Below are 18,112 nucleotides of genomic sequence, written 5' to 3'. Positions count from 1 at the left end.
TGCTGTGATATGATCTTCGCTCCTCCACCTCCAACTACCTCAGGGTAAGTCGTTTCTCCAAGCAATGTTAGACCAGAAAAGTAACCCTATAATCGAATGATATGTATAGTATGTTGGCCTGAAAGCAATCGCATCATGTGACAAACATTGCGACAAAAGAATCGTCAACATAACCAAAGGGCGTCCATTTTGTATAATGTCGGCCATTTGCTTTTCTCCTTTCTGTCAAAACGCGTTTGCAAATATATTCTATGCTTCGAACTCACACACAGTGCGAGACCACGGCCTGAATGCTGACATACTAGACAGGAATGTCGAACTATGCAGAAATACATCGTTTTTCTCTCTCACTAAGTCCTTGAAGGCGAGCAGAAGCCGCATCTAATCAGCAGACCAGGTGCCGGGTTGTCTTACAAACGCTGTAGTAAAAGGCAGTTAAAACATGAATTATATTCCTCTTGCGGTGCTCCTTCGTGGAAAATGGTATTTTCTGCTTCAGAACTATCCGACCCTTAGCTCATGACCCAAGTCATACAGATAACGTAGTAAGGAATGTTTCCCTGCTAAGAACAGGATATCCTTGCTCAACCAGAGCTCCATATTCCCCATAACAGAAAAGTTGGCTCTGCTGCATTTGCTAGAATAACTATGTTTAGGCTGAATGTAGACTTGTCATAATGTGTCATAATTGTCATTATTGTCAATCACTGAACCCTAGCCTATACGACATGTATGTGGGCGAATCGAATTGCCTTCACAAAGATTATATTATATATATATTGCTGCTTGAGCGCTGCTCTCTCTCGCATCTTACGGTGTTTGGGAACACACGTGAGGCGGTGAGACCCAGTCGGCCAACTGAGAATACTTTGAAATAAACCAGACTTGTTTGGAAAATGAACCTCGTGTCTGACCTGTCACTTTAATATATGGTTATTGGGCCTTCATTTCCATATGCGGTCTTCATGGCCTAGCAACGTGTTGGTGGTAGATCTCTTTCTTTGGCTGGGGTCTCCCTTTGGAACAGCCTCCCTGCCTCTCTGAAACTCGAGGAGAACCATCTTCGGTTCTGGAAGCACCTCAAGACCTTCCTCTTTGCTACTGCCTTCGCTCTTCCACTCTCTTGCTGATCTGTCTGTTTTTTGCACGGGGCATCTGGCTACCCTCTGAATTTGGGCCCAGTTCCCTGCCCACACCGCTGCATACCTGCACTGCCCCCTGGCAACTCTTGCACTTGGGTCTGTATCTGCATCCCTACAGTCCCCCTACATGCACTATTTTTAAAGATGTGAAGGCAGGCGCTCTGTTACCAGCCTTTAGCTTCTCCTCCTAACACACGTTTTCATGACTTCATCAATCTTCAGGGAGGCTGAGTTTCTTTGTTTTTTCAGGCGGGTCTGCATTTCTGTTTCAGGTGTGACAAGTTAATTAGCTCTGAGGATTCTGTTACTTGATTTTTTGCACTTGATTTTGCTGGCAGGTGACTGGAAACAACTCCCTCCTACATGCACTATCAGACACCTGTTGTCTGTGTTTATTTCTTGCACTTGCCACCTTATGGCCACACAGTTTTTTGATCACGTGTTTTTCAGCACTTTTCACTCTTCCCCTGCTCTTTGCACTTTCCCCCTTCCCTCTCCCCTGCACTTGCGCATTCTCAATGTCACTGGGCCTAGTAAGATGGTTGTTTTGTCCTCCCTTGCCTCGTCACGCTCTGCAACACTTGTGTATGGGCGTGATATAAATAGTTATCGGAAGTAATTTTAAGTTTTGCCTTGCTCTCCGAGAGCCAAGCCGTTCCCTCCCCCAACCCCATTTCCAAACCAAAACACGCAGTGATAATACCAACCCATGCCATCAAAACCCAAACTCGGCAACGTCGAGTCGCTCATCGCCCCCACTTTGTCAAAAATTCTTGATCTCCCCCCCATCAAAAATGGACTTGGGTGTTATATCCTTAAGCATATGCTGGGGGATGATACCCCATTAGGCCTCCTTGGGATACAGTCAACGGTGCAATGAAAGAGAAGAGTTCAACCGTTATATTGTGTGGACATCGGGGACACTGTTTATTCAACTTGCACCATTCAATTATACCCTTCTGTCGAGGTGCTGAGGGCGCATTCCCATTTTCATTTTCACTGCCCAGTCCCTGGAGTCCCTTACTCATCTGGTCAGGGAAGGGCCATCGCTATTGGATCCAGACCCTGGGGGCAGACAAGCGAGGGAGGATCACCTGGGTAGGGTGTCTTCGGGCAGTGGGGAAGAGACACCCGAAGGAGAGACATGGTATCCCCCACTTCCTGACAGCCATCTATCAATATTCCCTATGCATTTATGGGATACTACAACTCCCACAAATCCCATTCTCTCTCTGACAACCAGACTACTGAGACGCGGAGGAAGACTGGGATTAGTAAGAAGCAATGGCCCTGTCCCACTAATGAGGACAGGCAGGGTCAGGCACTTAGTCACAATTACACACACCTGCATGGACGGCCAAAGAGTATAAGAGGTGGAGCAAAGAAGTACACAGAGAACGAGGATGGGTACGAGAAGGAACAGCTGAGCAAGGGCGTTTGGCAACCAGGCTGAGGAGAACAGAAGGCTGAGTGGCTAGCAGACTGCAGACGAAAGCAAGCAAAAGCCAGGTGAGGGAGCCGTGTCTACTAAAAAGTTAATGCTTTATTATTGAGCTGTTTATATAGCGCCTCTCCCTCACAAAGGGCATGTTGACCTCGGATATAGTATTCGTGTCATTTAATTCTGTGAGAATTGTGCGTGACTTTAATAGCAGCTACTCTACTGCGGGAAAAGGTTTTTCCCTAAGATATCACCTGTTATATTTTGTATGGGTGTTGTTTTTTGCGAGTTTGCTTTTGAGTGGAGTGATGGCCGAGAGTTGATGCGTGGATGTTTTCACTATTCCCAAGGTGCATATGATCCCTGGACCACATGTTCATGCATATTTGTTATGGTCAGTTACAGACCTCTGTGGCAATTTAGACAATTTGGACACCTGCATAGCTGCACAATGGGATCTTTTCAGTAGATGTGCAGTGCTCCGAAGTTTGCTGAGAGATATTGAAAGAGGTGTTGTTACCAGGCCCCACCCCACCATATCTGTATTCATTACAGTCCTCTAAAAGAATGGGTGGTGTCATCTGCCCAAACACAGTTGGCTCTATCTGTGAGTAAACTGTCTGTCTACTTGTCGAGTTAATGGAATTGGTGGAATTGTTGCCAACAACTTGTAGGTATAAGGTTATGCTCAGTCATGGGCGAGTGGTTGCTACATTGAGGATGTATCTTCGTTGATTTTATTTGATCTGTGTATGGTGGTATCTGACAGTTTATGACTGGGAGTACAGGTCAAAATGGACCAAGCTGAAATCTCGATAAGCAATGTGAATTGATAGAAGAAAATGAATCTGTTTGTCTATCTTGGAAGCTTGATAGGAATATATGGTCAATGATGAAGAACCCACAAATAGACTTTACATAATTTAAATTAATATTGCTGGATGAGAGGGTCTAAATATTTGCTCTTTTTTCATTTGTTGAGTGAAATACAATTGGAGGACTCTTAGATATGAGCAAATGCAGTCTGCAATGCCACAAATAGGTTGGTGGTAATGGATGGGATATATGGTGATTTTTCAGGATATAGTCAATTCAAGATCTTAAATAGTGTATCGTTTTGTTTAAGGTCCCTTATGGTACTCCTAATGAACGTAGTTTCTATAACTATTACAATGTCTTATGTGGAACTGTAATACGGTACAATGATTATAATGTGTACTTTGTATAATGTGATGTTATATTGTATCTATAGTTTCTTATTTGGGCATTTTGATTTAATGGCTGAAGAATTGGGCAAGTCAAATTGGGAGATGGTATGCGTTTATGGTTACATGAACACTACAATTTCTGGAATCTCGAACAGCGGAGCTCTACCGTGGATCCAGGCTTGCCAATGTTTACTGGAATGGAATTGTGTTGACTTGTCGCAGCATTTCTATTTGTGGCCGGAGGGCTATCATTGAATGGGTCAGTACAAGGGTTATTGAATATTGAATGTATATAGATATTTTGTTTTGGATGAGTGAGGTGGGGGTGACATTGGTTCTTAATGAATGGTTATGGGTATAGGTTTGGGGTTTATTTACTTACTAAGTGTTTCTCAATATATTAGAGTTCAGTTAATTGTGGGGGGGAGGTGTCCAGGGCGCTATACATCTTGGTATGTGGTATACGAGTTCATATTTGACGCTGTACTTTGTGTTTTGCACCTACATTGGGGTTGGGGGGCAGAGTGGGGGTTGACATCTGATTACTCTATAGAGGATCCAAGGCCAAGTGTTGGGGAGCTACAAAGGTGGGACCTAGTGCGAAGTCTGATGTGCAGAATGGATAGGCATTTGAGAGTAATCACTTGGAATGTGAATGGCATGAACAATGTGCAAAAAAGAAAGAAAGTCATGTCTTATTTAAATGATCTCAAGGACGAGGTGTGTCTTCTTCAGGAGATGCATCTCAATAATGAGGAGCTTGATGATCTGAAGAAAGGGTGGGTTGGAAGAGCGTCTGGGTCCATGTTGAGCTCAAGATCTAGGGGTGTGGCGATCTTGTTTAGGAGAAATGGCCCTATTAAAGTTATAAAAGAAACTAATTAAAGTGAAGGTAGAATTGTTGCCATTCTGGCAAATATTCAAGGCACGGAAGTAATTTTCTGTAATGTATATGCGCCTACAGTAGACGTTGGCTCTTTTTTCAGGAAGGTGGCTCAAATAGTTAAAGATCTAGGGTCAAGGAACATTGTACTGGGTGGAGATTTTAATACGGTTCTGGACCAGGGTATAGATAGGTCTGGTTCTAGATATGGCAGACTTACTGACATGCACTCCAGAGCTCTGAAAGATCTTTTGGAGGAACACAATTTGAAGGATGGATGGAGGTTGGAAAATCCAGGGGCCAGACAATATACCTTCTTTTCAGGGGCACATATGACATATTCGAGGTTAGACATGTTACTAACGTCAGGTCGAATTTCCGAAAACTATTTAACAACCAAAATTGGAAATAGAATATTGACGGATCATGCTCACGTTATCATGGATGTGAAACTGGACTTTGCTTTGAACAAACATTATTCATGGAGGCTGGATACCAGGGTACTAGAAAATGAAAAAGAAATGGATTAAATGGAAGCATTCAAGTGTGCGGTATGTGGTATGCTCATCAGTTTGCCAAGTGGTTTGAAGAAAAGATTTGACAGTAGATATCTGGAATTGGAGTCAAATATTAAACTCAGTTTGGATTCAAAAACTTAAACGTTTGAGACTAGAATTGAAAAATCTAATTGCAGATAGAGCGGATAGGATGTTCTTTCAACAGAAATGTACATACTTTGAGAAGGGGGAAAAATGTGATCCGATGGCTGGCTTTTAGACTGCGTAAAAGAGTCAGAAAGAACAATTACTTCCATCCGAAGACAAGATGACCTAATCACTTTCAAACCAAAAGAAATTAATAACGTTTTCCAGACTTTTTACACAGATCTATACAAAAATGAAACATATATTTCTGCAGATGATGGTGGCTTCCTGGAAGGATTGCCACTTCCTAAGATCACGGAGGTGGAATTAGATACTTTGGATGAAGTTATAACGCTGGACGAGGTGAAGAGGGCAATTGGGAAACTAAATACGGGAAGATCTCCAGGATCAGATGGACTACCAGTCGAGTTTTACAAATGGTTACCCAATTCCGCACTGACTCTCTTATTGAACATGTTTAGATCATCCCATTCGGAAGGTTTACTTCCCCCTACAACACGGCACGCTATGTTATCGGTGTTCTTGAAAAAGGGAAAAGATGACACTTTAGCTTCAAGTTACAGACCAATTAGTCTACTTAATGTTGATAACAAAATATTAGCCAAAATTCTTGCTTTAAGACTAGAAAATCTGTTGCCAAAATTGATTCACCCTGATCGGGTTTTGTTACCTCCAGTAACATAATAAAACTGTTACGTTCCATTTCTGAGTCAACGGAGGACTCTGCAGTTCTTTCTTTAGATGCTGAAAAAGTCTTTGACAGGGTAAACTGGCAATTCTTGTTCAGGGTCCTGGAGAAAATAGGAATTGGTTCCAAATACATTTCTTGGATAAAACTGCTCTGTACCGGGGGCGTGGCTTGGAGCAGCCGCGATCGGCACGTCTTCCTAGAAGCTCCTGTCTGGCCCAATGCGTCGTTCATTAAAAGGGCCGCTTCCAGACCCCGTTGGAGCCCGCAATTGAAGCATTCGCCGGGGGAATCCCCGCTGCGGCGTGCGCTCGATTGGGTCCCAGCTCCGACGCTGATTTAACCTGATGCAGTCCTTTTTCCCTCACCGGGACCCACTCGGCAAAAAGATGGCCGCCGCGACTCCAAGGCCCGAGGAGCTCCCATGAGGGGGAGGGACTGGCATGATATCGCTGCCAAGGCCGCCAGAGCTGTCAAACGACCAGAGGCAGCTTGTCCGCACTGCCGCAGGCTACAGCAACACCCCGATGTGTGACCTCGTCTCCAGGGCCGCAATGCCTCGTTCCGGCATTCCTCACAGCTGATCCCTGCGACTAACGAGCTATCGAAGGAGGAGCCCCAGCACACGGCGTTCCTCAGCCGGCCAGGACCCGCTTCCCTCCACCCGCCCGGCACTTGCAGGTCTCCCTTTCGGCAACGCTATCTCTCGTGCTGGCCCGAAGCGGATGCAGAGGAAGGAGAAGCCTGAGGGGTGCCCGCCCGATCCTCCCCAGAGCCGTCCCGTCACCAGTTTGCTGCCTGCCTGGAGAACAGGCGCTAATCTGCAGCAGGGCCCCGTGCTCCACTCATAAGGCCCGGCTGCACGGGTGGGGGTCGGGCGAACGAGCCCAAGGACGGAGACCTGCCAAAGAAGGACACAGCAATTGCCCAGCCGGGCCCGCCTCAAACAGCATCTATCTCCCCATCGAAACAGCAGAGCGATCCCCCACCGGCTGCACATCCGGATCCCTGGCACCTCCGGCAACATCAGCAGTGCCTGTCCTGCCGGCCGGGGGTTGATGCCGTGATTGGCTCTCGGCCTGGCGAGTGCCACTACACTGGATCCCCTCTCCCCCTGCCACCCGACCAAATCCCACGGATTCTCCCCAGCAGTGCTGTCCTGAGGCGGGATCGGCTACGCCTCCCTGCGATTCCGGCGGCCAGAGGGGGGCGCACAGGTCCCAAGGCCAAGGTTGAGCCAGGGGCGGCCCACGGAGACCGGTGTGGCCGCAGCATCAGAGGGTCCGGCCCACCTGGATCCACCTCCGACAGCATTCAGCTCAAGATCCACCAAGCCAGCAGACCGGACCCTCATTGGCAGGCCATCCAGGTCTCCTGATCTCCCAGCAACAACAGTCCCAGTCCTCACAAACTCAACACTCTGAAGCGAAGCAGGTGAGGAGATGGGGGTGCGGGGGGGGCCCATCCGAGTCCTGCCTGGATCCCGGTTCCCCCTGCCAACAGCAGCCCTTGGCACAATCCTCAGGGGACCCCAATCGGGACACCCACCTAGTCCATCAATAGCCTCAGCCCCCACCCTCCGGAAAGCAATCTCACCACCTCTAATCTGTAAATCTGCACCGGTCATTGCCTGCCGGACCCCACTGCAGCCAGTACCGCACCCAGCGAACGACCCACCAATAGAGGCACACTCATAATTCCCTCCCTCCCCATCTGAAAGCACGAGTTTGAATCTTAATCCCGGGGAGTGGGAAGCAAGAGCCAGCCCCTAAGTTCTCTGCTGTGGGGGAGTGCCAAGAAATCTCCACTGAAAGCACCATCGGATTCGCCTTCTAGAAGCAAAATGTCAAAAAACGGGAAGGCATCCAAACAAATGGATATTGCCGCCCTAATGTCCAACTCAGCCATCGAAAAATCAAAAAAGGAGACCCTCCCGAGGAACCCACCAACAACTCCACGCCCGCCACAGCGGCACCAGCCCACAGCCCATTGCAAATGGTCACAAAGGCCGATCTCCAAGACCTACTTTCGGCCCTAACCAAAAGAAATCCAAAAAAGCACGGAAGAGGTCAAGAAAAAAAATCAACTCTCTGGACAAAAGAGTGGTGGATGTGGAACGCTGCACTGCCGAACTCGAGTCCGAGGTCTGCGAGGTTGGGCAGAAACCTGTGCAGTTCCCTTAGGGACCACTGCAAAAGATTTAAGACTACAGGTGGTTGGCAGTAAACCCAATTGGTAGCAGTCTCTACCACCTGGTAGCTGTGGCTGAGCAGTCAGGCTTCTCTCAAGATGAGTTAGGCAGTATATAGAGTATACACAATAGGTACAGAGATACAGTAGCACAAGCAAACACTGACCAGAGCTTTGGTGTAAAAGTATATAATTATTTATTTAAAGGCACACTTGTAAATTACACTAGCACAAAGAGAGGTAAATAAATTCAACACACAGTCACTATTATATATATACAACCCTAATTACTTATTAGACGAGTCTTAATGAGAAACACCACTTATTTTCAGACCAAGGTGAGCGCTTAACATAAGATGGCACTCTAATAAGTTATTAAAAAGGGAGGGAAAAATGCAGAGTTATGAAAGCACACAAATTTCAATACTTTTCAAAGAACCACAGTGAGGCAGGTTAGGCAAAGTCTACTGGAGAGCAAGGAAGTTGAAATGCCAGGCCCACTCTTAGAGAGAGCAAGCAAAATGTGTCCAGGATCACACAGTGGGGTTATGCCCAAAGAGTCTTTGTAAATAGTTCACAAAAAGATTGAGATCAAGTCAGGAAAAGTTAGTTAACAGGTCCCAGGCTAACCCAGGTTAGAAAGTCGAGGATTTACTGTCACCCCGAACGATCTGTCGCAAGGGAAGCCAGGCGGGACACAGTACCTGAAACTGGGAAGAACGCTCCAGCGGGGGCAGTTGTTCCTGGCAGCGGGTGCAAGTCGGTGTTTCGTCAAGAGGAAGAGGAGGTCTCGACGTGGAGGAAAGCTGAAGGTCGTTGCGCTGCCAGGGAAGAAACCAGCCGCAGAGTTTCCCGGTTACAAGGTACCACCCTTTTCTTCGCGGTAGTGGTAAACCATGGTATTCCGGTTGCCGGGGTGCTTGGCACGGGCAAGGCGGCCACGAGATGGTCCAGGAAGGCGAAAAGACGGGCAAACTGGTTATCCCCACCAGTCAAAGGAAGAAGACTCTCCGGACTGGAGATCTCCTCTGTCGTCGGGAAAAGTGGTGAGACGGTTCAGCAGGGCTCCACCGGTGGTGTCGTCGTTGCAGGTCGGCTCGGCTTCTCCCTCCTCGGTTTCTTTAGGTCCTGTGGCGACTTCTGAAGTTCCAGTCCCCAAAGCCCTGCTTTATGCAGAAAACCACCATTCATTCAGCCTAGCTGTCACTCAAACATGCTAAGTGGGCAGCTCACCACTTGGGCCAATCACACAAGAGTGCGACGTGAGTTGCCGAGTCAACTCAGTACAGGGTGCCTAAACCCCCTCCCGCACCCCCTGTGGTACCCAGACAGAGTGGCACCACTTTTGGAGGCTTCTGTGGAGAAGCCCGCCAAAAAGTGGAACAAAGGGCTCAACTTGGGTTGGAGTCACAGAAGCGAACACAAACGCCATTTTGGAACCAAGTTTCGGCAAAAAATACCAACCAGTGAATTTATATTAATTTAATAAACCAGCGGTATGTTCGAGGCTATTTTAAAAAGTGGTAGCCTCGACCAATTGGAAAATCCCTTAGGAATATATTTGCGGTCGAATATAAAAAGTAGTATCTACTGCCACCAGCCACCAAAACTCGGTCGGGGGGACTGGACAGTGCCCCCTCAAACAACAGACCCCGGGGCAATTGAATTGCCCCAACCAGTACGTCCACAATATGATGGTTTGTACTGGTTCTGTTCACAATTTGAGACTAGTAAAGCCAATGGTGACTTTACATGCCCTGGGAGACAGTAGTCAGTCCCAGGGTATGGAGTCTATGTTTGGGGGGGGTCGCTACGACACCCCTGGGTTACGGCACGGAGGGTGCTGTGTAACCCATATACCAAAAACACATGAAGCCCTATGGGGTAAAGGACTTCATAGCCCATAGAACACATGCAAAGTCAAAGGAACACCTCAAATCATGTCTAAGAGTGGGAGGAAAAGAGTGTCACTCTTAGCAGGAGAAAAAAATAAACCCCAAAAATCCAGCAAAACTGCTGGGGGACTCACTAGGTTTGGGAAATTAGCCTTTACAGAGAATTCTCCCTAACAGCAACCAAAGATTTGAAGGGGAGCAGGACAGGGACAGAATCGCTGCCCTAGAGGCGAGATGCAAACTCCTGGAAACAAAACAGGAGGACACAGAGAACTGGTCCCGAAGGAAAAGTATCCGCCTCTGAGGCATTCCATCCTCCATTCCAAATGCAGACCTCAAAGGTTATGTTTTGGACCTACTCCGGTTCATAATCACCCTACCGGATGAGGCACCCCTGGAATTGGACAGGGTGCACAGAACAATCCCTAGGCAGGCATCCACACTCCCTGCAGATGTCCTGGTGAGAATCCACTTTTTCCAAATTAAGGAGGAAATCATGCGCAAGGCGAGGCAAATGCACCGAATCACCTTCCAGGGTTCTACAATCTCACTTTACCAAGACCTAGCGAACTCTACTCTTCAAAAACAAAAGGCAATGCGCCCATTCAAAGAATGGCTACGCGGGAAGAAGGTCCCTCACCACTGGGGATTCCCGACTTCGGTCAGGTTCACATGGGAAGGTGCCCAGAAACAAATTCACTCAATGAAGCAAGCGGGCAAATTCATGGGGGTCAGAAGATCGGAGGGCTGCTCAGAATCCGAAGAATCAAACCGCGCATCCCCCAGGAGTTCCGGGGATGGTACATGGTCGAAAGCCGGAAGGAGGCACAGACTCCATGGCCCACTCAAGAAGGCCTCCAAACCGGGATGACCAGCCATTAATTCCACCTGAGAAACAAGGATTCCCGGAACAGTCCAACGAGTCTTCCCGAACCAATGAATAATAGGCGTAGAGAATCCACCAGTTCAGAGGGAACCATGACCCTCTCAAAATGGAGGCTCCGCACCGGGAAAAGGCCTACGACGACCCAGACAGTGAGGGAGCAACGTTCGAGCTTCAAGATACCTTAGTTTGGCAGCCAGTTGGCCATCTTCTAGCGCATTGGTGCCACCAGTTTTCCCAGTGGCAGTAGGATGATGTTTCTCCTACGAGTTCAGTTCGGGGAAGGGGCGTGGGGAGGGGAGGGGTTACGAAAGAACCATTCCAAAGCTCGGAGGGCTGGGACGCCCACGTCCCGGTCTCCAATTCAACACAACATCTCACAGCAACAGCAAATTCTAAGCTACACCAGCACAGCGTTCTCACACTGCTCTCAATAGCACAGCTCCCAGTGGGGGACCCAGACCGGAACACAGCAGTCACAGAAAAGAGAGAAGATGGCTGATACAAGCGAAGTAATAATCCTCTCATGGAACGTCCAAGGCCTGAATTCGCCAAGGAAGCAAAGATCAGTCGAACATAGGCTGGCCAATTGTCCGGAGACATCGTTCTCCTCCAGGAAACTCACTTGCTGCAAGAAGACCAACGCCGAGTGAGATTCAATAGGTATAAACAAGCTTACTTCGGCACATCTGGTCAGAAAAAAAGAGGGGTTGCGATACTACTAAGCGATAAGTCCCACTATCCAAAATTACAATAAGAAGAGATCCGGAGGGCCGCTTCCTCCTGCTTAAGGGCCTATTCGAGGAACTCCTCACTCATCTCAATCTACGGCTCCAACACAGCCCAAGCCAACTTCATCTCAGACCTAATACCGACTATCCTGGAATTCCAAGAAGGGCACCTGATCATGGGCGGGGATTTCAACTCCATGCCAAACCCCCAAATGGACAAAACTCTGCCTCCCACTAAAGCAGACTTTGTGCAAGCCCTATCCCTAGCCAAGCTACTCAGGGAGACAGAATCGGTTGATGCCTGGAGACTATTCAATGGCACCTCGAAAGACTACACCCATCACTCTTGCGCGCACAAAGGATTCTCGAGAATAGACCTCATTTTAATCTCTGGGGTATTGCTTCCTTGCCTAAACAAAGCAGAAATCCACACACAATTATATCTGATCACGCCCCTGTGTCTGCAAACCTAGTCATATCGGGTCAAAAGCACCCTGTTCAGAGACATTGGAAACTAAATGACTCATTGCTACTAGATAAATCCATCAGATCGGAAGTGGAGGAAACGATTTCTAATTATTTCAAGGAGAACACAACGGAGCATTCCCCCCATCAATATCATCTGGGATGCGATGAAAGCGGTAGTCAGAGGGTCCCTAATCAGCGCTGGAGCGGAACAGAGAAGAGTCTCAAATATTGCAGCAGCCAAACTGGACAATAAGGTAAACCAACTAGAGGCCTAGCTGAAGTCACGCAGTTCCAGGAAAGCAGAGAGCCTTGAGGAAGACCAAAATAGCGCTTGAAATGCACTGCGCCGACCGAAAAATCACTGGCCTTCACAAGACAGTTTTACTATAGTAAGGGGAATAAAGCAAACAAATTGCTAGCGCAAAAGCTGAAAAAGATCCACAGCCAAAACAATATCCTCAAACTAGTAGGTGAAGGCGGGAAAATATGTTACTCTGAGGCGGATAAAATTAACGAATTAGTGAGGCACCACAAAGCCATAATGATGGGGAAACCCACAGTATTAGACAACCTGTCAGAATATCTGCGATCCATTCCCCCCCCCCCAGAACACATCCCATCTGGAGTCCTTGGAATCGCCCTCACTACCGAAGAAATCATTGAAGCCATCAAATCTCTCAAACCTACCGCTCCGGGCCAGATCGCCTATCCGCAAACTTCTATAAAAAATAAGCCAGAATTCTAGCACCCCAGATGGCGGCCCTATTTAACTCCTTCCTTCACTCAAAAGCGGTTACCGGCTCAATGGCGGAATCGCTCACAGTACTGTTACATAAAGACGGGAAAGACCCTGAACTGGCCACCTCCTATCGCCCAATAGCACTCTTGAATAATGATGACAACATTTTTACTAAGGTTCTGTCCGGTAGGTTGGGGGCAATTCTGCCAAACCTAATTGACCGTGATCAAACGGGATTCATTCCGGGGAGGGGGGCCCACGACAACATTAGGAGAACGATAAATATAATTGAAAGCGCCCACAAATTAGAGGTAGGAATGGCGATTATTCCCTTAGATGCCCACAAAGCCTTCGTTTTGGTGGACTGGGGGTACATCCGGGCTGTCCTCAAGCACTTCGGCTTTGGCCCAAATTTCACATCCTGGGTAATGGCCAACTACCAAACTCCCACTACACAATTGCGGGTAAATGGCACTAGGTCCGGAGCAATACACATTTCCAGCGACACCAGACAGGGATGTCCACTCTCACCTCTGATTTTCGCTCTATCCATGGAGCCCTTTGCAGCAAAAATCAGACAAAACGCTAGGATAAAGGGTTATCTGTGGGTGGCCAGGAAAACAAAATTGCGCTTTATGCGGATGATGTGTTAATAACAGCGCCCAACCTAACTTCGTCACTAGGGTCCCTCTGGGAGGAGATTGAAGAGTTTGGGGTCCTCTCAGGGTTCAGAGTAAATCTGGACAAATCCTCAGCCCTAGCAATCAATCTCTCTAAACAGGAAAGAGCCTCCCTCAGCGCCTTAATGCCTATCCCTTGGGCGAAAGGCCCCATCGAATATCTCGGGGTAAAGATCACAAAGGACCCATCACGCTTGTACTCAAACAACTTCCCGCAGTTGGTTAAAGATCTCCCAAACGACCTAAAGAGTGGAAGGCCCACGATATCTCCTGGTTCGGGCGGATCTCCGCCATAAAAATGAACCTAATTCCCAGATGGCTGTACCACTGCACAGCATTGCGGATCCACATCCCGGGCCCTGCACTAACAGCTCTGCAAAAGAAATTGCAGGAATTTGTCTGGGGAGGGGGGGCCCCCCAAATCGGTAAACAAATAATGATGCGGGGAAAAGCGCAAGGTGGCCTGGGAGTTCCGGACCTGGCCAGATACACTCTAGCGGCTCAGCTGTCGCACGCATTCTCCTGGGTGCAAGAGACTGACACTCCAAAATGGTCACAGCTTGAAGAGGCCTGGTGCCCGGTCACGCCCTCAGACCTCCCACATCTACCAAACAAAGCCACAAGCAAACAGCGGCCCCCTCCTAGCCAGTGTCACAAATATCTGCTGCTGGAAAAAAGCATCCCAGGAGCTCTGGGTCCTCTAACCCCCATCTGGAAAAATCCAGATTTCTCACCAGGCATGACCCCGCTCAGCTTCGAGTCCTGGAGGGAGGGCGGTCTACCGAAAACCAGCGATTTTCTAGAAGAGGGAAGGCCCATCTCATTCGAAAGGTGCAAAGCTAAATTCGGGGTGGGCGAGCGGGAAAGATTCCACTATGCCCAAATACGGCATTGGCTGTCCCATAGGGTGGTCCGGGAAAAATGTTCCAGGGAGATATCAGCGCTGGAACTTTCGCTAACAACCCCAATGAAAAGAGGCAGAACCTCCGCTCTCTACCGCCTCTTAGACAGAGCAGATCCCACCAAAAAAGAAAGGCACATGCTAGAATGGGAGAAGGACTTGGGTCGAGAAATAGGGGTTGAGGAATGGGAGAAAATATTGTCCAGACTGCACAAAAGCTCCCAGTGCAACACAAACAGGGAAGGGGGCTATAAACTCTGCTACAGGTACTATGTCACCCCAGCTCAACTCAAGAAAGCCAACCCATCCATCCCAGGCACCTGCTGGCGCGGCTGCCCCGCCCCCGGCTCTCTATTCCATTTGGTCTGGCAGTGCCCAAAGGCAGAGACATACTGGAGAGAAATAATAAAACATATCAAGGAGATCACCGGGCTGTCCATCCCCTGGGACCCATGGGTTATCATCCTGGGCGAAAGCGGAGGAGGCGCATTCCCAATCTCAGGACACATCCCCCGTTTATGCACGCACCCACTCCTAGCGGCGAAAATTGCCATGGCCCGGTTGTGGAAAAACGAAGACGGACCCTCAGTCGCACTATGGTGGTCCAAATGTTGGGACATTGCAGTGGCCGAAAAAGTCACGGCAATCCGATCAGGCTCCCTAAACAGAGCCTTGAACATTTGGGACTCGTTTATGGACTACGCAGCCAAGTTCCCAGCTCTCACCAGTAGGCCCACACTAACCAGATGTCTCCAAGGCAGCCCGCTCTATTAAGCCGCGGACTCGAACCAATCCCCTCCAGAGCGTGGTTACTCGATGGAATAGCGCAAATGACAAGGCCATGGACTACGGCGAGCAGACCATCAAGAACCATCGCGCCCCCCCCCCCCCCTGCTGGATAGCTCGAACGGCAGTCTCACACTAATGCTAAAATCAATTGCTATATTGTTGTTGATGTTGTGATTATCTGTAAAACCTAATAAAATGTCATGGAAAAAAAACTGCTCTATACTAAACCAATGGCTGATGTGAATACCAATGCCATATCATATATCAATGGTCTAAGATCTGAAATGTTTGAATTAGAGAGGAACGAGGCAGGGATGTCCCTTATCCCATTGTAGCACTAAGGTTGGAAAGGGGTCTGCAGGTTGTGAGTTGTTGGAGTATGCAACAAAAGCTGTAGTTATATGCTGATGATTTGTTGTTAGTTCTTAAGAATCTTAGGCTTTCAATACCCACTCTTATGGATATTTTGTCGACCGTTAATAGATTCACAGGCTATAAGATTAATTGGGCCAAGTCAGAGGTTCTACCCTTGGTACTGTGATAAGAAATTTGTTACACAATGGGGATTTACATGGTGTACAAGAATGTTGCTGTATTTGGGAGTATGGATTTTGCCAAATATTAGTGATTTTGTAAAAAAAAACATGGATATGGTTTGTACTGCGTACAAGTTGGATTTAGAGAGATGGAGTGTACTGCATTTGTCCTTATGGAGGAAAGGCAACGCGCTGAAAATGGTCTCCACGCCTAGAATTTATTACGTGCTTAGCATGATTCAAATGGATATTGGAAAGAATTATTGTCTGGAATTGGACAGACTTACTCAAAGTTTTTTGTGGGATCAGAAGCCACCAAGGCTAAAGATATGTAAATTACAGTTGCCCCTGGAAAGAGGTTGTTTGGGTATCCCTAATTATAGGGTGTACCATTTGGCTTTTATGTCACAAACCTTAATGGAATTTATGACGCCAAATCCAAATGAATGGGTGTGTGCAGAGAGTAGTCATTTTGGTCCGCTACTACCTAGGGCTTTATTAACGACTGTACAGAAACAACGGGGTGTTAATGACCCCTTGACTAAACATCTATTCAATTCTTGGATGAGTCTGAATAACAGTTTGGGATATGATGCATTGAGGGATCCTTACGCCTCTATCTGGTTGAATCCTAGTATTAAATGTGAAGGGAAGACCTTGTTTTGGTCAGAGTGGTTTCTGACAGGCGTACAATGGTTAAATGACCTTTTTGAGAATGGAAGTTGGATGAGTGCAAGGGGACTGCAATCTAAATTTAATATTTCAAATTGCAGATTATCGAAAAATTCAGAAAGCTATAGGCGAGATTGACTTGGAGAGAGGCCTAGATGTTAACATACTTTGGCAAAAGCCAAAAGTGGGTGGATGTGGCCTGGTAAATCGTGTTTATGGATTGATTGTAGGAGAATGCAAAAGCAATGTTTTGTTGAGGGAGGAGTGGGGTATACGAATTGGGAGTACTATTCATGAAGATCACTGGTCACGTATGTGTGCAAACATAAGGCGGTTACCAGTCATTTGATCGAAGTAAAATGGTCGAAAAAAGGTCGCATTTTTTTATTTTTATTTTATAGGGGGGGGGGGGGGTTCCACCCCAACCCCCTTTTTCTTTATTGAAAATATTTTTTAAGCAACCAAAACTTTAAAAAATATATAAATAAAAAAAAAAAAAAGGTCGAATTTTTTATTTAAGACCATTTGGATTCGATCAAATGGTCATTCGACCATTTATTTTCGACCATTTGACCGGGCACCACGTAAGGCTTTGCTCTTTAAGTTTGACGGAGAGGTCCAGACAGATTAAAATCATCAATAGGGACTATTGGACTCCGGAAAGGCTATTTAGTAGAGGTATGGCTGACAGCTCCAATTGTTGGACACTGGCACATTTGAACATATGTTATGGACTTGCACCAGAGTATGCGGCTTTTGGGTTGAATTTGGCAGGATCTGTGATGTTGTGTTAGATGTTCTTTTGGAGGAACTATCCATGTCAGAAAAAATGGATTTATCTGGGTGCGATGGTTGGTAAAAGAATTAATTTGAGAAGTTGGAAGACGCTGAACCCAGTTCAGATTGAGATATGGATTGATGAAATGCATAGTTGGCAGAGATGGAGAGAGTTCTTTTTCGGAGAAACAGAAAGCTTCCTCTATTTGAGAAAATATGGGGGAAATTCCTCACTATGTACTGATTAATTCTCTGTGTTGACGTGAACCCTGGGTGTGGGTGGGGGGATTTGTAAATATGTACAGGAAACACGTTGTAAGATAGTTGTTATGAATACCGTTTTCCTGTGGATGTGTGTGGTTGTGAATGCTATACTATGAAATAAAATGTTCAACAAAAAGAAATAAAAAGACGAAAGGTTCTGAGATGAAAGCCAAAAAGCTGGAGAAATCCTTTCTTTGATGTGCCTAATTTACTAGTTTCCCCTGAACAACAGGAGTGTCTGGGATGGTCCGAGGGTAGGAGGGAGAGACCATGACCTCGGACGTGAGAGCAGTGAACGTCGCGTTAAAAGCAATCACACCCAGTGAGTTCTCGGATGAAGGGAGAGCCCGGTTTGTGAAGACGTGAATGATAAAGTTGCAAGCAAGGTTATACGTATGACAGCAGATGCGTGAAGAGAGAGACTTGATTGGTAAGAAGTTCAATATAACAGAGTGGTCCTGCAGAACGAAATGCATTATTGAAAATCTCTAAACTGTGAAAGAATCTCAAACAACGATAACCAAGATGCATTGTGTCAAAGTGGTCATGCATAGGCCTCA

General features: G+C 47.1%; 1 protein-coding gene across 2 annotated transcripts in view; it reads right to left on the bottom strand.

The window, feature by feature from the left end:
- Positions 1 to 18,112, bottom strand: part of MRPL38 (mitochondrial ribosomal protein L38) — a 220,218-nt gene that overhangs the window by 178,773 nt on the left and 23,333 nt on the right. Inside the window, exon 2 of one of the 2 annotated variants that reach the window (XM_069654737.1) lies at positions 5,109 to 5,177. The exons of the other annotated variant lie outside the window; for it this stretch is intronic. The gene's annotated coding sequence lies outside the window, so the exon portion shown is untranslated. The remainder of the gene's footprint in view (positions 1 to 5,108; positions 5,178 to 18,112) is intronic. 2 annotated transcript variants of the gene reach the window in all.

The sequence above is a fragment of the Ambystoma mexicanum genome, chromosome 3q (genome assembly GCF_040938575.1).
Source record: "Ambystoma mexicanum isolate Mex_15411 chromosome 3q, UKY_AmexF1_1, whole genome shotgun sequence".
Lineage (NCBI taxonomy): Eukaryota > Metazoa > Chordata > Amphibia > Caudata > Ambystomatidae > Ambystoma > Ambystoma mexicanum.
Note: the sequence above shows the minus strand (reverse complement) of the source record. Positions and strands in the feature narration are given on the sequence as shown.